Source organism: Sus scrofa, chromosome 11, assembly GCF_054392235.1.
Source record: "Sus scrofa isolate SSC_HxYL_T2T_F1_AM1 chromosome 11, Sscrofa_HxYL_maternal_Yorkshire_Landrace_v2.0, whole genome shotgun sequence".
NCBI lineage: Eukaryota > Metazoa > Chordata > Mammalia > Artiodactyla > Suidae > Sus > Sus scrofa.
Window position 1 is genome coordinate 47,976,688 of NC_139393.1, and position 22,433 is coordinate 47,999,120.

Here is a 22,433-nt window from a genome sequence, read left to right on the forward strand (position 1 = left end):
TCTAGATGTGGGAATTATGGAGGGCCCCAAACATGTTGAGCTCAAACAGACCCATGCTGAAATATATTATAATAAAAATAGCAAAAGTTAAAGATAAGGAGAGGATTATAAAGGCAGAAAGATGACAGTAGCTTTGTAGTATAGCCTAAAGTCAGGAAACCTGATTCCTCCAGCTCCATTTTCCTCAGAAAACTAAAATAGAACTACCATTTGATCCAGCAATCCCACTCCTATGCATCTATCCAGAGAAAACCATGACTCAAAAAGACACATGTAATCCAATGTTCACTGCAGCATTATATACAATAGCCAAGACATGGAAACAACCTAAATGTTCATCAACAGAGGAGTGGATAAAGAAATTGTGATACATATACACAATGGAATATTACTCAGCCAATAAAAGGAAAGAAACAATGGCATTGCAGCAACATGGATGGACATAGAAATTATCATGCTAAATGAAGTTAGTCAGAAGGTGAAGCACTGCCATCATATGCTGTCATTTACATGTGGCATCTAAAAAAGGACACAATGAACAGATAATCTGCAGAATGATACTGACTCACAGATTTTGAAAAACTTATGGTTTCCAAATGAGACAGGTTGGGGGATGGAGGGATGCATTGAGGGTTTGGGATGGAAACGCTATAAAATTGGGTTGTGATGATCATTGCACAACTGTAAATGTAACAAATTTTTTGAGTAATTTATAAAAGAATTATAGTGTACTAAGAAACAGGTCTTCAGATCAAAATATTATAAAGTATAAAATAAATATCATTGAAAATTAAAAAGACAGAAGAGACATTCTTTTCAAGTGCACATGGAGCATTCTCAAGGACTGACCACATATTAGGGCAAAAAAACTAACCTCAACAAATTTTATAGAAATTATTTCAAGCATCTTCACTTACCACAAATCAATCACAGGAAACCAAATGAGAAAAAATTGATCAAACTGAGACTGAGCAACATACTGGTAAAAAGCCAATGGGTCAAAGCAAAGTTAAAAGGGAAACTAAAAAATGCCTTGAGATAACTGATAATGAAAACACTAACATTCAAAATCTATGAGATGCCACAAAAGCAGTGCTTAGAAGGAAGTTCATAGCAATACAGATCTTGCTCAAAAAAGAAGAAAAATCTCAAATTAACAGCTTAACCTACCAAATAAAATTGTATCCCAAAAAGTTACATACCTAGGAAAAAACTTGAGTAAGGAGGTGAAAGATTTATATGCTGAGAAATATAAAACATTACTCAAGGAAATTAAAGAGGATTCAAAGAAATGGAAAGATATTCCATGCTTTTGGATTGGAAGAATTAATATTGTTAAAAAAAAAAAAAAAAAAAAAAAGAGTTCCCATCGTGGCGCAGTGGTTAACTAATCCGACTAGGAACCATGAGGTTGCGGGTTTGGTCCCTGTCCTTGCTCAGTGGGTTAACGATCCGGCGTTGCCATGAGCTGTGGTGTAGGTTGCAGACGCGGCTCGGATCCCGCGTTGCTGTGGCTCTGGCATAGGCCGGTGGCTACAGCTCCGATTCAACCCCTGGCCTGGGAACCTCCATATGCCGCGGGAGCGGCCCAAGAAATAGCAACAACAACAACAACAAAAGACAAAAAGACAAAAAAAAAAAAAAAAAAGAAAAAAAAATATTGTTAAAATGGTCATACTACCCAAAGCAATCTACAGATTTAATGCAATCCCTACCAAATTACCTACGACATTTTTCACGGAACTTGAATGAACCATCCAAAAATTTATGGGAACCATAAAAGACCCAGAATTGCCAAGCAACATTGAGAAAAAATGAAAAACAAACAAACAATCAGGAGGCATAACTCTCCCAGACTTTATATAATATTACAAAACTAGAGTAATCAAGATAGTGTGGTATTGGTACAAAAACAGGCACATAGATCATTGGAACAGAAGAGCGAACACAGAAATAAATCCAAACATCTGTGGTCAATTAATTAATCTTTGACAGAGGAGGCAAGGACATAAAATGGGAAAATGACTCTTCAGCAAGTGGTGCTGGGAAAACTGGGCAACTATGAGGAAATAGGTGAAACTAGAACACACTCTCACACCATACACAAAAATAAACTCAAAATGGCTTAAAGAATTGCACATAAGACAAGATAACATCAAACTCCTAGAAAAAAACATAGGCAAACATTCTTTGATCTCAATCATACAAAGTATTCTTAGGTCAGTCTCCTAAGGCAACAGAAATTAAAAAAAAAAAAAGGGGGGACCTAATCAAACTTATGAGGTTTTGCCCAGCAAAGGAAACCAATTTTTTTTTTTTAAAGATAATCTATGGAGTGGGAGAAAATAGTTGCAAATGATGTAACCAAAATATACAAACAGAGATGTCTAAGACGGTGAGTAGACAGCTCATCTACTCACACAAAGACATTGAAAATACAACTATTTGTGGAACTATTCACACAGAAAATTTGCAAAAAGCTGATAATAGACCTCAAGATTATGATAGAACAAAAAAAAATATTGCAAAACCAGGTAAGACATAAGAAAGAGGAATAACAAGAGAAAAATAATTGAAAGGAAACAAGTGGGGACATGCTCTCCCAGGAGGGAGCTGGAAAGAAGAAAAGCTCCTGTAACCCCCAGGAACTTCCCCCACCAGCAACAAGACCAGTGGAAAACAGAGGAAGAACTCTAGACAAATGGTATTAGGCAGTTAAGAAGGAAACAGTCTTCCACAAAAGGTCAGTGTTACAGGTAACAGGCAACAATAGGTGGGTGCCAGCAGGTGCTGGGAACTAAAATTCTGACCTTAGAGATCAGACCCAAAGAAGGAGCTGGGGGCTGCCTCTGTGGGGAAAAAAATGGGGTAACATGTGGAAATGCCTGGAGGGACTAGACTATAGGGTGACCACAATGCAAAGCATCTAAATGGAGGCAATTCAGTTGGGCTTGGAGAGTAGATACCATTATTTGGGGGTGCTAGTAGGAAGGAGTGGATCCACCACTACAGCTTTGTTTCCTAAGCCCTCTTTCTCATGCTGCAGGACACTGCCTGCCTTAGCTCAGAACAACTTGTGCATGTGCCATAGTGGCTGCCTAGCAATGGCTGGGAAGCAGCACCACCATTAGGGCTACAGACTTCTTGGAGCATGTGGAGTAACTGCCTGGGGGAATAACATAAGTTCCTGGTTCCTGCCAGTGGGGGCCCCTGTGTTAGTGGAGCCCAACTGGAGCCAGAAGAGCTGCCTATGGTGTGCTCATCCCCCAAGAAATTAGGGAAAACGCAGGTGCTTTGGCTTCACCCAGAGACTCTGCAGGGCATGTGACCAGCAGGGCCGCACCAGAAAAGCTGCTGGTGGCAGCACTCACTCCCTATAAAAGCAATGACCTGCTAGAGGAGGGAAAACACAGGAGTCTCAGTTTGGTCCAGAGAGGCAGCTCCCATTCCCATGAGAAGGCCGCCAGTGCCCCCTCCCAGCCAATCAGGGAAAATAGAGTTGCCTCCTCCCAGAGAATTTGCAGACTCTCATGCCAGTGTGGCATTCATTACTGATTCCCTTGAGAGGGCTACCAGTGCCTTCTCCCTGTAGATCAGGGAAAACACAGGCACCTTGGCTCTGCCGAGATAATCTGCAGAAGCACAGGCCAGCAAAGCAGCACCAGAAAATCTGCTGGTGGCAGTGTCCATTTTCACAAGAGGGCTGCTGGTTCCCACTCTCTGACAGAGCTGTTGGCTGCTCAACTGGAGAAAAGCACAAGATACAGGACCCCTGCCAGTGGCCCTGTGAAAGCTCACATCAGTGGCACTCTTTCCACAATAAGAGAGCCAGGGGAGACCCACTAATCCGCATTCCTTTCTGCAGGGCCACAGAGGACAACCCTACCAGCAGCAAGAGAGGGGGAGGGGCCACCAGAATCCCACATCCTGAAGCTATAGAGAGATCCTGTGTGCAAAAATTAGGTAGAAACCCCCCACCCCAGAGACTTTAGTGAGAGATCCCTAGAGTGGCCAAGCAAGGAGAGTGCTGTCAGAACAGTGGAACCTGCTCCTGTATCTTCAGAGAAAGTCATAGAGCCTATCCAGCAAAGAGTTACATGTGAACCACTGTCAACCCTGAGAACTCCAGGACTGGGCACCTGCTTCAACATTTATATTCCTACTGTCAAGGGGATGATAAAAAGACAGGTAGACATTATGAAAAGTCAAAGAAGCAGCTTTCAGACAAAAGAACAAGACAAAAACACACAAAACAACTAAATGAGGAGATAGGCAGTTTACCTGAAAAATAATTCAGAGTAATGATAGTAAAGATGATCTAAGATCTTGATAAAAGAATGGAGACACAGATATAGAACTTAAAAGAAGGAGCTAGAGTTTTTGAAGACTAGAATGAATAGAGCAATAGCTGGAATGAAAAATAATCTAGAAGGAACTAATAGCAGGTTAACGGAGGCAGAAGTACTAATAAGTGAGGTGGAAGACAGAGTGTAGAAATCACTGCTACAGAAAAAAATACAGAAAAAAGAATAAAACTGAGGAGAGTCTAAAAGACATCTGGGATAACATTAAATTACCAACTTTTGCATAATAAGGTGTTCCAAAAGGGGAAGAGAGAGGAAAAGGGCCAGAGAAAATAGCTGAAGAGATTATAACTGAAAATTCTTCAAATATGGGAAAGGAAACACTCACTCAAGTGGAAGAAGCACAGAGAATTCCATGCAAAATAAACCCCAGAAGAAATACAGCAAGACACATTAATCAAACTGACAAAAATTAAGTTCAAAGAAAAAATATTAAGAGCCACAAGGAAGAAGCCACAAATCACATATAAAGCAATTCCCATAAAGACAACAGCTGATCTCTCAGCAGAGAGTCTACAATCCAGAAGGGAACAGCAAAATATATTTGAGGTGATGAAGAAGAGGAACCTAGATCCAAGAATACTCTACTCAACAAAGCTCTCATTCAGATTTGATGGACAGATCAAAAGCTTCACAGACAAGCAAAAGCTAAGAGAATTCAGCACCTCCAAGCCAGCTCTACATCAACTACTAAAGGAACTTCTCTAAGCAGAAAAGGAAAAGCCACAATTATAAACAATAATACTAATAATGAATAAACTCATTGGTAAAGACAGGGATAATTTAAAGGTAGGAAATTATCCATTGACAAATATGATATCTAAACTAGCAAGCAAGAACAACCAAGCCAAACATAACACTAAACATGGACAGCAAATCACAAGAAAAGACAAAAAAAAGAGGAATGGAAGAAAAAAGATCCAAAATAGAAATCCACCCAAATTTCTTAAAGTAAATGAGAATAAATACATAATTATACATAATTACATTGAATGTGAACATATTAAATGCTCCAACTAAAAGAAAAAGTCTAGCTGAACAGATTCAAAAGGAGACCTACATCAGATCTAAGGACACAGACTTAAAGTGAGGGGATAGACTAAAATATTACACTCAAATTATAGAAAAGCAGGAGTAGCAATACCCATATAAGACAAAATAGATTTTAAAATAGAGAAGGGATTTCCTGTCGTGGCGCAGTGGTTAACGAATCCGACTAGGAACCATGACGTTGTGGGTTCCATCCCTGGCCTTGCTCAGTGGGTTAAGGATCCAGAGTTGCCATGAGCTGTGGTGTAGGTTGCAGACATGGCTCAGATCCCACGTTGCTGTGGCTCTGGAGTAGGCCAGCAGCTACAGCTCTGATTCGACCCCTAGCCTGGGAACCTCCATATGCTGCAGGAGTGGCCCGAGAAATGGCAAAAAATGACAAAATAAATAAATAAATAAAATAGAGGAGGTCACAAGAGACAAGGAAAACCATTGCTTAATGATTAAAGGGTCAATCCAAGAAGAAATAACAATTTTAAATACATATGCACCCAAGAGAGGAGCAGCACAATATATAAGGCAACCACTAAAAACCATAAAAGTGGAAAATGAGAGTCACACAATAATAGTGTGGGATTTTTCACCCCACTTACAGCAATGGACAGATCTTATAGACAGAGAATAAACAAGGAAACATAGGCCTTAAATGATACACTAGACCAAATAGACTTAACTGATATCTACAGCACATTTCGCCTCAAAGTAGCAGAACATACTTTCTTTTCAAGTGCACACAGAACATTCTCCAGGATAGATCACATCTTGGGGCACAGATCGAGCCTCAGCAAATTTAAAAAATTGAATTATTTCAAGCATTTTGTCTGATCACAATGCTATGAGAATATAAATCAATTACAAGAAAAAGAAAACAGCAAAATACACAAACTCTTAGAAGCTAAACAATATGCTGCTAAATAATCAATGGATCATTGAAGAAATCAAAGAGGAAAATTAAAAGATACATAGAGACTTATGACAATGAAGATACAACAATCCAAAACCTAGAAGATACAACAATCCAAAACCTATGGGACACCACAAAATAGTTCTGACAGATAAATATATAGAATACAATTTTATCCCAGGAAAGAAGAAAAAATGTAAATAAACAACATACATTTACACCTTAAACATCTAGAGAAGGAAGAATAGAAGAGCCCAAAATTAGTAGAAAGAAAGAAATCATAAAGATTAGAGCAGAAATTAATAACATAGAGACAAAGAAAATAGTTGAGAAGATCAATGATACCAAAAGTTGCTTCTTTGAAAAGATCAATAAAATTGATAAAGTGTTAGCCAGACTCATCAAGAAAAAAAGGGAGAGGGTTCAAATCAACAAAATTAGAAATGAAAAAGGAGAAGTTATGACTAACACTGCAGAAATACAAAAGATCATGAAAGATATCTATGAGCAACTGCATGCCAGAAAAATGGACAACCTAGAAGAAATGGACAGATCCTTACAACTGTACAACCTACCAAGACTGAACCAAGAAGAAACAGAAAATATGAATAGACCAATCACAAGTACTGAAATCAAAAATGTGATTTAAAAAATTCAAAAAAAAAAAAAAGTCCAGGACATGATGTCTTCACAGCTGAGTTCTACCAAACATTCAGGGAATAGTTAGTACCTTTTCTTCTGAAACTTTTCCATAAAATTGCAAAGAAAGGAACACTCCTAAACTCATTCTATGAAGCCACTATTACCCTGATACCAAAAACAAAGACACCACCAAAAAAAATAAATAAATAAAAAAGAAAGAAGGAAAACTACAGGCCAGCATCACTCATGAACATAGATGCAAAAATCCTCAAAAAATATTGGCAAACCTAATACAAATATATATTTTAAAAGATCATACATGCACTGTGATCAATTAGGATTTATCCTAGGGATGCAAGGATTCTTCAATATCTGCAAATCTATCAATGTGATACACCACATCAACAAACTGAAAAATAAAAACCATATGATCATCTCAACAGAAGCAGAAAAAGCTTTTGACAAAATTCAGCACCAATTTCTGATAAAAAAAAAAAAAAACTCTCCAGAGAGTGGGCATAGAGGGGGACTACCTCAATATAATAAAAGCCATATATGACAAACACACAGCTAACATCATTCTCAATGGTGAAAAACTGAAAGCATTTCCACTAAGATCAGGAAGAAGACAAGGATGTCTTCTTTCACCAGTGTTATTCAGCACACTCTTGGAAGTCCTAGCAATGACAATCACAGAAGAAAAAGAAATAAAAGAAATCCAAATTGGAAAAGAAGAAGTAAAACTATCACTGTTTGCAGATGACATAGTTCCAGACCTAGAAAATCCTAAAGACACTACCTGTAAACAGAGCTCATCAATGAGGTCGATAAAGACACAGGATACAAAATTAATACACAGAAATTGATTTCTTTTCTATATACTAACAATGAAAGGTCAGAAAGAGAAATTAGAGAAACAATCCCATTTACAACTGCATCAAAATGAACAAAATGCCTAGGAATAAACCTACCTAAAGAGACAAAGGACCAGTACTCTGAAAACTAAAAGACACTGATGAAAGAAATCAAAGACACCAATAGATGAAAAAATGTACCATGCTCTTAGATTGGAAGAATCAACATAGTCAAAATGACATTACTACCTAAGACAATCTGTGATTCAGTACAATTACCAATGACGTTCTTTGTGGAACTAGAATTAAATATTTTAAAATTTGTATGGAAACCCAAAATACCTCAAATAGCCAAAGCAATACTGAAAAGAAAAAATGGAACTAGAAGAGTAGGCTCCCAGACTTCAGACTATACTACAAAGCTCCAGTCATCAAGATGATATGGTACTGGCACAAAAACAGAAAAATAGATCAAAGGAATAGGATAGAAATCCCAGAAATAAACCCATACACTTATGGTCAATTATCTATGACAAAGGAGGCAATTACATACAGTGGAGGAAAGATAGTATCTTTAATATATGGTGCTGGGAAAACTGGACAACTGCTTATAAGAGAATTAAATTAGAACATTGTCTAACCCCCATACATAAAAATAATCTCAAAATGGACTAAAGACCTAAATGTAAGGCTAGACACTATAAAACTTCTAGAGGAAAACATAGGCAGAATGCTCTGACAAAAATCCCTGCAATATCTTGCTTAATCCACCTCCTAGTAAAGACAATAAAGACACAAATAAACCAATGGGACCTAATTAAACTCAAAAGCTTCTGTGCAGCAAAGGAAACCATTAAAAAAAGGAAATGACAACGCACAGAAGGGAGAAAATTTTTGCAAATGACTCAACCAACATAATTTTAATCTCCAAAATATAGAAACAACCCATAAAACTCAACTGACAAGGACTTACTCTCTAAAATATGTAAACAACATATACAACTCAATAGCAAAAAAAAGAACCACCCAAAAAGACCTGAATAGACATTTCTCCAAAGAAGATATGCAGATGGCCAACAGGAAGATGAAAAAATGCTCAGCATCTCTGGTTATCAGATAAATACCAATCAAAGCTACTATGAGATACTGCCTCACACTTATCAGAATGGCTATCATTAATAAGACTCCAAATAAATGCTGGCGAGAATGTGAGGGAAAGGGAACACTCCTGCACTCTTGGTGGGAATGTAAATTTGTACAACCACTATGGAAAACAGTCTGGAAATTCCTTGGAAAACTAAATGTAGAACTACAATATGACCCAGCAATCCCAGTCTTGGGCATATATCCAGAACAAACTTTCCTTGAAAAAGATACATGTATCCCTATGTTCATTGTAGCACTATTCACAACAGCCAAGACAGGGAAATAACCTAAACACCCATTGACAGATGAATGTATTAAGAAGATGTGGTACATACACACAATGAAATACTACTCAGCCATAAAAAAGAATGAAATAATGCAATTTACTGCAACATGATGCAACTAGAGAGTCTCAAATTAAGTGATGTAAGTCAAAAAGAGAAAGGCAGATACCATATAATATCACTTATATGTGGAATCTAAAATACGGCACAGGAGTTCCTGTCATCACGCAGTGGTTAACAAATCCGACTAGGAACCATGAGGTTGTGGGTTCAATCCCTGGCCTTGCTCAGTGGGTTAAAGATCCAGCATTGCCATGAGCTGTGCTGTAGGTTACAGATGTGGCTTGGATCCTGAGTTGCTGTGGCTCTGGTGTAGGCCGGTGGCTACAACTCCGATTCGACCCCTAGCCTGGGAACCTCCATATGCCGCAGGAGCACCCCTAGAAAAAGGCAAACAAAACAAAACAAAACAAAATAAAAAACAAAGTAAAAAAAAACATGGCACAAACCAACCTACAGAACAGAAATATACTTACAGACATGGAAAGCTGACTTGTGGTTGCCAAGGGGGAATGGGACAGCATGGGATGGATAGGAGTTTGGGATTTGTAGATGAAAACTATTACATTTAAAATGGATAAGCAATGAGATCCAATTGTATAGCAGAGGGAACCATATCCACTCACTTGTGATAGAATATGAAGAAGGATAATACAAGAAAAAATGTGTATATGTATGTATGTATGACTGGGTCAGCTTTCTGTGAAGCAGAAATTGACAGAACAATGTAAATCAAGTGTAATAATTTTTTTTAAGAAATAAAACTGAATAATATTGCATTGTATGTATAGACCATATTTTTTGTATCCATTCATTTGCCAATAGGCACTTGAGTTTTTTCTCTATTTTGATTTTTGTGAATGGTGGTACAACAATATAAGTAAATTGAAATCAGGATTTTGAAGAAATATGGATTTTTAAATTTTTTATCTCTAAGATTTTCTATGATAGTGCTCAAGGGTTTCACCACAAATATTTGATTAATATGTGAAAATGAAAGAAATACATATTCCCTTTAAAATCTGCTCTTTCACTACAACTCATATTTCTAAAAAGGAAATAAAATTACTATGTTGTCAAAACTGTTGTGATGAATGATTTTTTTAAATGCATGCTATTATTTAGTAAGTTATATGGACTGAATACTTAGTAACTATTATTTACTTCTAATGCCTTAAAACTGTGCTAGATATATATTCATTATGAAAATACTTTTGATGGTCACTACTGAATCTAATTTCCTCATAAGAGCAAGATTTACCTCTGAGGATCGCCTCTTGCCATTTTATGCAGTGAAGGTTGGATGAGAATGCAAATTGACAAAAAAAGGGAACATACTCTCCCTCTCCTTTTACATGATAAAAAGACACAAAAAAAACCTTATCTCAATCAATCATATGTCAGTCCTGGATACTTTAATTTTGTGTGGTGTTCTGATGGAGAGGAGAAATACTTGGAAGATTTCACTGTGATGTAAAAACAGCAATACATCCACCACCAGTAGCTGAAGCCAGTTGGACTGTTCATTTCATGCATTCATCCATTCAGCCTATAAAAATTTAGTATTCTGTGTTTAAGGTAAGGTCTAAGTCAGGATCTTACTTAATAAAAAGGCAATTTAAAAGAAATAAATACAAGATATAATATAGAAAGTCAAATAGTGGAAACAATATGGAGAAAAATTAAAAAGGAAAGGAATCCGGGCAAACCCAAGGAGTTAAAATGTTCAATAAGGTCAGAGAAGACCTCATTGAGAAGATAATGTGTAAGAAAAGACCTGAGGAAGACAATGGATTTTGCCAAACTAAGTTATTATGAAAGACTATTCCAGAAATAGAAGGCACAAACTGAAATGGTTTAAAGTGACTGAGTTAGTGGGAGGTCTTACGTATTTTAAAGTATGATAAGACTTAAAGGCAACTGCAAAGACTTCATCATTTGCTTAGTCTGAAAAAGGAAGCCTTTGGAGGGTTTTAGACAAAATGGGAACTGGTATAATTCATTGTTAAATGGATATTCTCTAGCTGACATATTAAAAAGTAACAGTCAGTAAAAAGGAGTTAGCAAGAAGTTAGCAACTGAGATCATTAGGAAGGCCAATGTAGTGATTCAAATAAGAAAAATCAATAGCTGTTTTGGGACAAGTTGTGGCTCAGTGGGCTAAGCACACAACATGGTATCCATGAGGATGTGGTTTCAATCCTTGGCCTCACATAGTGGGTTAAGGATACTGTGAAGCTGTGGCGTAAGCTGTGGTGCAGTTTGCAGATTCAGCTTGCATCTGGTATTACCTTGGTTCTGGTGTAGGCCTGAAGTGGCAACTCCGATTTGATCCCTAGACCTGGTACTTCCTTATGCTTCAGGTATGCCTGTAAAAAGAAAAGCATTAGCTGGTTTGATTTAAAAATATAACTTAAAAGTAGAACAAATATGATTTGCTGACAAACTGAAAGAATGAAGAATGATACCTAATTAATTGGGATAAGATATAAACTGTGGGAGACACAGATTTGGGGAGAAGAGTGGAAGCTCATTTTAGGACAAGTCTAGGATACTCATTAGGCACATAAACACAAATGTTAATTAAATACTGGGTTTTGTTGTAAATTTGAGACTTATAAGCACAAAAAATAGTGTTGAAATAATGGCTAGACAATATTAACAAAGAGTGAGTGTAGATAGGAATGAAAAGCCTAGAGGATATGTTCATTTAAAGATAGTGAATATAAGGAAGAAACGTTGAAGAAGAGATTGAAGGAGCAGAAAATAAAGCAGTAAGGAAAGAAAATAGGGATTGCATTGAATCTGTAGATCGTTTTGGGTAGTGTGGCCATTTTTACAATATTAATTTTTCAAACCCAGAAGCATGGAATATCTTTCCATTTCTTTATGACTTCTTTAATTTCCTTGATTAATGTTTTATGATTCTCAGCACACACATGACTTTTACCTCCTTGGATGGAACTAGAGACTCTCATACTGAGTGAAGTAAGTCAGAAAGAGAAAAACAAATACCATACAATATCACTTATATCTGGAATCTAATAAATGGAACAAATGAACCTTTCCACAGAAAATAAAATCATGGACTTGGAGAATAGACTTGTGGTTGCCTAGTGGGGAGGAGGGAGTGGGATTGATTGGGGGCTTGGAGTTAATAGATGCAAAGTATTGCTTTTGGAATGGATAAGCAATGAGATCCTGCTGTTTAGCACTGAGAACTATGTCTAATCACTTATGACAGAGCATGATAATGGGAGAAAAATAATGTATACATGTATGTGTAACTGGGTCACTATGTTGTACAGTAGGAAAAAAAACAAACAAACTTGTGTTGGGGAAATAACAATAACAAAAAGAAAATAGTATCCTGGAGGCCAAAGTCAAATTTTTGAAAGGGAAAATGTAATTTAATTAACTGTTGAAAATGCTCCTGATAAAACAAATATCAAGATAGGGAATTGATTTCTACTAGTAAATTGGAAGTGACTGGTGAATAATAATTTTGATGGACTGAAAGAGATAAAGCTTCTTTAGAGAAACAATAGAAGGAGTACAGTTATAGAAGTGGAATTATCAACACGTTTAAACTGTGTTGGGAAAGGTAATGGATGCCATAAATTGCAGTTTTGAAGCAAAGTGTTTACAGAGACTTATCATGACATGACTATCAGGATCCATGCAAATACGGAGACTCATAGCATTCCTAGATCTGATCATAACTAGCAGTTCATACTGAGGTTGAACTCTAGAAGTGAGATCCAATCCTTTGCTCCCATACATACTCAGGGGAGAATGATAAGCAGGCAGAAGTCTTGGGGGGGGGGGCGGAGACTTGAAGCCGATATAAATCCCTATCCCTGAAACCAGGCAAACTTTTCTCTCCTTTTGCAACAAAATACTGAGCCCAAATATAAATAATTTAGCTTCTTGCTCCAGGAAATTGTTGCTCTGCAAGATAGAAATACATACCTACTAAAATAGCTTGCTTCTTAGAACTAACACTTTTCTCACCAAAAATCCTTTCAAGACCCTCATCTTTCTGGATCCATCAATTAAAAACTATTATATCACAGTTCACCAATTCAAAACTAGGGCCTTTCCTCATAAGGTCTACTTTTTTTTTTAAATAATGATTTTTATTTTTTCCATTAGAGCTGATTTACAGTGTTCTGTCAATTTTATGCTACTTTAAAGTGACTCACACTTGGCTTTAAAACATCTCCTAATTTCCACATTTAGATAAACAATTAAGACTGTGCAGGACATGTTGACTCTTCTTCTGTTAGGTCTAAGCCCCTTGGTTTTGCTGGACCAACATTTTGAGATATTGGAGGAATGACACTGGTTAATTCACAAGACCCAAACCTTTTCAATGAGATTATACATTTATCAAGGTGATAAACATTTGTATTCTCAGGCTGTTTCCTGGTGAAATGTGTATCCACCCCCACAGTGTCAGCTGGATACTTTGAAGCCCTACAAGTAAACTTATTCAAAGACTCCTTGCAGTAAGTAAGGGAGTTTTTCAGGGTAACATGCCTATTCAGCGACACTTTTCTCATTTCGGCCTCTTCTGACACCCAAACTCTGGAGCTTCTTATGATGGAGATGCATTATGCAGATTTTGAGGGAATGTAGCATTGTTTGACAATAACAGAAAATCTGTTTTCTGAGCAGAGTAGCATAAAATAAGTATCTGAATTTATTATTGATAGTCTCCTTGGAGTTCCCTTCATGGCTCAGTAGTTAATGAACCCGACTAGGATCCATGAAGATGCAGGTTTGATTGCTGGCCTCACCCAGTGTGTTAAGGATCTGGCATTGCTGTCAGCTGTGGTGTAGGTCACAGAGGTGGCTTGGATCTGGTGTTGCTGTGGCTGTGGCATAGGATGGAAGCTACAGTTCCAATTCAACCCCTAGCCTGGGACCTCCAAATGCCCAGATGTGGCCCTAAAATAGCAAAAACAAAAAACAAAAAAACCTCTCCTAAAGAGGTAGACAGATTATGGATTCTTTGTTTTGCTTTAGATAAGCCATCTAGAGACAGTCTGACCAATTGATGGAAAGGATCTCTATACACTCAGTAAATTGCTTTGTTGTATAGAAAAAAATAGATATAGGGATTGAAGCAAGCTAGCTAGGTCTTCAGTTACTGTAATGACTAGCAGCATTTCTTGGTTTTATGAAACCTGTCACACAATTTAGTGGGCTTTTATAATCAAGTAATATAAAATTATAACTGAAAAATTCTTAGGAATTGTCCCAAAGACTTAGAAGGAACTTGACCAAGTGGTCAGTTCTGAAGATTAAACTTTTGTGCTTTACAGTAAATTCCCATAGAGTTATCTCTATTGTGCAAAAATGAGAGAAAACAAAGATATGCCTTTCATTTAAACAAACAAAAAGTCCATGTCACAGAGAACTGTCTGCTGTTTGCCTCAGATCAACCTTATTGATCCAGGCAGTGATAGTGGTATTTCTTTTGGTAAGCACTGAATTTAATGATCTTAAAAAGAATGCTTTATTAGGAAAAAAATAAATGGGGAAGAATCACCAATAAGGTTTGTAATATTTGCTCTGTGTATGTGCTCATCCCAGACTCCAAAACATCACTAACACTGGAAAGTTGATGCCTTAAACTGAGCATATCAAATTACACCAAGATTGATACCAACTGCTTCCAGGTGGGTATTAATTCATAAGCCAATTCTGGGAGTGCGATAACGAGATTTTTCACCACTGTATTCATATAATGAGACGTATCCAACAGAGTGATAGTATTCTGTGCTACACTGGGATGATCAAAGGAAGTTATTGGGAGTTGTCTGCCTGTGTCCTTATGACAAGGTCACCATTATCCTTCATCTCACCAGTCAAGATCTATCATCTACTTCCCAGAGAGACCAAATGATCATTTTTCTATAGGAATGAACTCTAATCTAGAAAACAGAAAAATTATTTTTCATTCTCTCACTAAATGTGACATCTAAAAAAATGGGATGGTGACTTCAAAAGAGAGAGAGTCTACTGCACAGGATTAAAAGTCTTTGTGAATGGAATATGTGGCACAATTGTAGAAGCATTGGTGACAATGATACAATCATAGTTATCCTTTCAATGTATATGGCCAGCAGACATTTTGAAAGAAAAAAAAAAAATCCAAATTTTTGTTGGTCCAGTCATCATTGCTAGTATCTAATTTAGCCAGGATCAGGGTGGGAAATGGAAATAAAGACTAATCTTGTCGGAATTTAAAAACTATCAATGCTACTTTAGTTCTATTACATCAGAAGGGCTTTCCTTTTATTTTGTATTTTCAAACTCCCAAGTACTTACAAACAATCAGGTAGTGAATCCCCTGCACAGTGTGTCTGTATTCTTTTAAGAATTTTGTCGGAAAGTCTGTGTCCCCCAGTCAATTACACATAATCAACCATACAAAACAGCAACAATGCTTTACTATTACTTTGATGGGTTGTTAAAGCCCTATGTTAAATTTCTCCTGACAAGAAGGGAAATTTGATTTATTTTCAGGTACTAACTCTTGTAAGTAAGAACTTCTTTAAGACAGAATCTCCTTAGTTTGATTTATCTTTTTCTTACACTACAATAGGCAATCATTAAGCAATAATTTTTCTGCTTCTTTGTTATCCATGAATGAATTTTAATATACGTAAATAAATGTGAATTTCTTTCTCACATTATATTTTTATTTTTGATGACTGGTGTTGGGAATACATAAGTATCTACAGTGTTTTGTATCATATAAGACAATATTGACACAGGTATTGACAGATAATTCGTCTCTTCATCTCATAAACAAATGATCTAAATTTATAGTACTAATAAATACAGTACAGTACTATGAATGTATTTTCTCTTCCTTATAATTTTTTTTTTTTTATGGCTGTACCCACAGCATATGGAAGTTCCCAGGCCAGGGACTAAATCAGAGCTGCAATTGCAAACTACACTGCATCTGTGGCAACTGGCCCCTTTAACTCACTGCACCTAGCCAGAGATTGAACCCATACCTCTGCAGCTACCCAAGCCCCTGCAATCTGGTTCTTAACCCACTGAGTGCAGTGGGAATTCCCCTTTATGATTTTCTTTCTTTCTTTTTTTTTTTCTAATACTTTTTACTACAGGGTGAGTAATCACATAGCGTTGGTTTATCTATCAAGAGTCAGGCTTGTCTCATTCGATGTAATATTTTTATTTAATACTAGAATTTTCTAGGGTCTATCCTATCTTAATTGATTTTGCTTGAAGAATATTCCTGTCAGTGTTGAAATAATCAGTGATTGAAATCTTTTGGTTTGTTTAGTTTTTTTGGAAGATAATTTGTTTCCACTAAGCACAGGGAACAGATTAAAGGCTTTGTTCAGATAAGTGGAAAAAGTGTGAGCTCCTTGTTAAGGCAGCCCAAAATGTCTGGGATTTTCCCTTTCACTTTCCTATTCACTTATGCTGCAGCATGTTGTCAGTGATGCCTGTGTTTGGTAAGGAAAGAAGGTAGTAGGATATTAGGAAACCAGCTTGGCATTCTTAAATTAAAAAGTCCTCAAGGTGGTTTTAGACATGTTATCAGTACAGATTAGCATCATAAACTCTTCTAAACTGAAGAGGACATTTAGGGCTGTGGGAGATCTTGCCAATACTTTTATTTCAATATTCTAAAAATTGTTGATGTCAGCATTTGGCCCCTCTTCTGAGGTCCCAGTGGGTTTAGTGTCTCCCAGGAAAGATGATAAGGTAAGGGAGAAGGGCTTTAATGCTTAAATGGACTACTTCCTGGATATTTCTTATTCAAATATTTCAGTTGTTTTTATTGAAAAATAATAATATTAATAATAATGTCCTCTATTACATTATTTGTAAATCCTTTTTATTCAGAATTCCTTAGTTGCCGTTGAGTTCCACACGATTCCATAATTTAACCTCTCTCTCTTCTACAATTGAGAATGTGTCAGTTCACCAGTTTCCTCTTTGTCAACCACTTATCACCATAACCACATTATTTTATTTGAGGAAACATCATTAGGGATTCTGTCCTAATATCTGTGCCATATTATCGATCTTTCTTTCCATGTTGTCCATTTTTTTCTATCCTGGGCAGAAAAGTGAGTTGCTTTCTCAGATACATTGACCTACCTCCTCTCATGACCTGGGTTTGGGGCTAATTCATCCTTCACAGTGTGCTTAATCTATGGTGTTGAATCCCAATGTTTCCCAGCATTTCTAAGTGAAGGTCTATCTCCAAGTTCTCAAAGGTTCTCACATGAACATGTGGAGAGGTAAGATTCTTTCAGGACAGTGACAGCTTCACCAAGAGTCCTCCTCCAATTTGTGCTCATGGCCTCAGAGAAGTCCACTCAGTAGAAATATATCACTTTTTTTATTCCTGCCTCACTTTTATTATTATAAATATCTTTCATGTATGTGCACAACAGAGAACAATTGACCATGAAGTTCTAGTTTATTAAAAACTGTATGGAGAAAATAATTATTTATATTATATAAATGATTAAATAAAAGTCATAACTGTATTATATACTTAGAGTTGAAGCTCATTAAGTGGGTGAAATACAAAATTTTTTTTTTTAACACAAACTGAACAATGTTTTAAGGATAATATTCCCAATATTTTAATGAAAGATTTTAGAAATACAACAGTTAAAATACATAGGTACATATGTGTCATAAAACATTTACTTTGAAAACTGCTCAGAGTAAATTGGGAAAGGCATAAATTAACACACTATTGTTGATTATAAGAAATATTACTATAATTTTATTTTCTGTAAATCAAGATATTCCTTTATTCTCTAATTAAAATTATTCAAACTTCACATTGTCAAAAACTGAGAATAAAGCTTTTATATTGGTAAGGCATTTATTACACTTAATGACTAAAAATAGTATTTTGAAAATTTTTAAACAAATTGTATTTTTAGAATAATTTATATATACCAAACAATTGCAAAGATAACAGAGATTTACCCATACACCTCACAGCCAGTTTTCCCTACTTTTAACAAATTATATTAGTATCATACCTTTTTTTACAGGTAATAAATATCAATGCATTATTAGTAAATAAAATTTATATTTTCATTCAGAATTACTTGTTTCTTATTCGAAGCTGTATTGCTATTCCAGGATTCTATCCAGGATGCCACATTATATTTTGTCACCATTAACCCTTAGACTCTGATAGACTGTGACATTTTCTAAGACTCTTCTTGTATTTAACGACCCTGAGAGTTTTTCAAAGTATTGGTTAGTTATTTTTTAGAATGCCACTCACTTTGGACTTGTCTGATAATTTCCTCATGATTACACTGGCATTATGTATTTAGGGGAGGACTATCAGATGTAAATTGCCCTTTTTATCACATCATATCAAGGGTATATATCACTGTTTGATGCTTACTTTGATTATCTGTCTTCAGATAGTGTTAAGTTTATGCATTCTAAAATCTCTATTTGTTCACCTTTCCAGACTATGCTATTTAGAAGAAAGTCATTATGCACGACTCACACTTAAAGAGAGGATAGCTAGGTCCACATCGTTCAGAGCAGAGCATCTCCTTGAACTTGAAGTTTGTCTGCAGGGGAGGTATATCTATTTTCCCTATTTTTTATTCAATATTTTTTATTTATATCAGTATGGAAACACAGATTTGTATTTTATATTCTGTTTTATAATCCAAAACTATTTCATTTTCTCTCTTAAATTGTGGTTGCTCTGCCTATTGGGAGCTTCCTGTGTACCTTTGACCTACATAAGTTGTTGCTCTTTTATTTTAACTTTGTTTTGTTTTGGTTTTGCTTCTGAGTATTTTCTTTCTGAACATACAAGATACTTTAAGTTTATCTGGCATGTCTGATTCAGCACTGGAAATATCCATTTTTGCAAGTGGCCAAGTTTCCTTTAATTGGAGAATGGTATTTAGAAACCAAATCTGGGTGCTGGGGTTGATAATTACTTCCAGAGTACTATTGTTTCTGGACCCTCCTGGTTGATGGAATAAAGATATTTATGCATGTATGCTACCATTTGTTTAACATCCATCTATCTATCTAGGTATCTTTCTCTATCATCTATCTATATTGATGCATCTCTTCATTGTGCTAAATCTGAGTTCATACTGATGTCTTCAACTCTGATCCACTGTGACATGCCTATTTTAGCTGATTCCCCTTGCTTATCTGAAAACTTCAACTCTAAAGTAAGAAACCTAACTCCCATTACTAGTCATCCATTTATTTAATTGTGTAATTTCAGTATAAATATATAGTGGTTTTAGTTTTCTTACCCTGTATCCCAGTGGGAAATATCTTCATCAATATGAGTGAAGTGTGTAGGCAGTTTTGGGTTTTTTTCCTTTAGTTTTACAACTTTTCTTATTTCTAAAATTACTTAGGTCAGCAAGATTTTTTTCTATCCTCATTGGTTAGGTACTTTTATACATTTATATTATAGTTAGATTATTTTGTCACAGTCTGCAAATGAGGCCAGGATTCTCTTGACAACTCAATGATATTTTACATTTCCATGAAGTAAAGTTTATTCTTTCACTGTAAAGTTCAGTGAGTTTTGACAAATGCACAGTATAATGTATCCACAATTACGTACAGAATATTTTCACTTCCCTAAAATGTTTCCTGCGCTTCAGTGATTCAACTGTCTTTCTCTTTTCCTCTGAACCCTGACAACCACTGAGTTTTACTCATTCTATGGTACTGTCTTTTCCAGAATTTCATCTTATGGGACTCATACACTGTTATCTTTCACTTATAAAAATACGTTTAAGATTCATCCATGTCTGTTCATGACATGATTTTCTCTTTATCATTAAATCATATTACCATTGTGAGGATGTACCAGTTTTTAATCCATTCATGAGAAGCACATTTTGCAGCTTTGGGTAATTATGAATAAAAATGCACTAAAATATCACATACAGGTTTTTGTGTGGGCTTAAGTTTTCAAAGCAGTTGGAGAAACACTTGGAACTATGATTCCTGGATATTATAATACTATGCTAACTTCATAAAAAATGGCTAAACTCTCTTCCAAAATGGCTTTATTATTTTATAGTCTCATCAGCTATGAATAACAGCTCTTTTTGCTCCTTAGTCTTACCAACAGTTGGTGTTTTCAGATTTTGGATTTTAGCCACTCTAACTCATATACAGTGGTATCTAAGTGTTGTTTAATTTGCAATTCACTCTGCTTTCATAATAGTAGATTTAATTCTCAATAAAATTTAGAAAACCTCAATTATGAACATGACAAATTTCTCCCAGCCACAGAACATGCTATCAGGAAGAATGTACTGGGTGTGGGTTAAGTGTAGTAGGTCTGATTTTGGTTTTGGAGAGTCCTAGAGTCAGTGTGTTTACCTGATTAGGTCACCTCTCTTTCTATTCAAGAGTCTGCTATAAAATAAGAGAATGAATTGGAGGCCTCCCTCTCATTCTTCTCATCTTATAATTTTTGGATTGAAGCAGTATTTTATTATTTTATTATTTTTTTTGTCTTTTGTCTTCTTTGGAGCCACAACCATGGCATATTGAGGTTCCCAGGCTAGGGGAGCTGTTGCTGCCAACTTATTCCAGAGCCACAACAATGCCAGATCCAAGCCACATTTGTGACCCACACCACAGCTCATGGAAACACTGGATCCTTAACCCTCTGAGCAAGGCCAGGGATCGAACACATGACCTCATGTTTCCTAGTTGGATTCACTTCCACTGCGCCAAGACGAGAACTCCCTGAATCAGTATTTTAAACATTCACTGAAAGTACACTTCAAGTTCAGGTGGGCTTATTGACAAATTTTGCTAAATATGTAAAACAAAATAATTCCATTCTTACACAATGTCTTCTGTAGCATGAAGATAGAATGACTAGTAGTTTCTGTTGTGGCTCAGTGGGTTAAGAACCAGACATAGTGTCCATGAGGATATGGGTTTGATCCCTGGTCTCACTCAGTGGGTTAAGGAATTGGAGTTTCTGTGGCTGTGGAGTACAGCCAGTAGCTGCAGTTCTAATTCAACTCCTAGACCAGAAACTTCTGTATGCCAAAGATGCAGCCATAAAAAGAAATAAAAAAGGAAACATGACAATTCCAACAGAAAAGTGGGCAAAAGTTATGAATAACTGTAAGAATAAAAGAAAAAATATTTTTAGAAAGCAAAGAAAATGTAGTAACTATAATCCCATGAGTTTATGAGGTCAGTATAAATTTTTTTTTTTTTTTGTCTTTTTTGGGGCCGCACTAATGGCATAGGAAGTTCCCAGGCTAGGGGTCAAATCAGTTACAGCTGCTGGCCTATGATACAGCAACAGCAATGTGAGATCTGAGACACATCTGTGACGTACACAGCAGCTCATGGCAATGCCAGATTCTTAACCCACTGAGCAAGGCCATGGATCGAATTTGTGTCATAGATACCAGCTGGGTTTGTTACCACTGAGCCATAATGGGAACTCTAGGCCAGTATAACTTTAACACAAGAAACTGAGAATGTCAGCATAAAGCAAATATCAGGCCAATCTCATTCACAGGCATAGATAACAAAATCCTTGCATGGCATTAGCAAACTGAATCTGGCAATATACAAAATGGATATTATGAGCAAATTAAAGTTAACCTAGAAATGTGAAATTGGTTAATATTTATAAATCAATTAGTGTGGTTTAGAAGATTAATAAGAAAAAAAGGAAAAATAGATACAGAAGAATAATTTGATGAAGTTCAGATTTTACTTATACTTAAAACCCTTAGCAAATTAAGAGGAGGGGGAAGTTCTTAAAGTGGTTATGGGCATCTATGAAAAGCCTGCAGAAAGCATCATACAAAGTAGAAATGAAGAAAGCTTTGTTTTAAGCTAGAAGTGAGACAGGAAGATAATACTTATATTCAACAATGTTTATAGGCAAGAAAATTTAAAATCTACAAATATTCAAAGGAAATTAATGAAATATTATTTTATAATATGAATATGTACATTGATGATGAAATAAAGTCTGCAGATGTTATTGTGTTATCTCTGTAAGATTAGAAACTTTTCTGTACACAAAATCTACATACTATTTTTTTATATTTTTCTG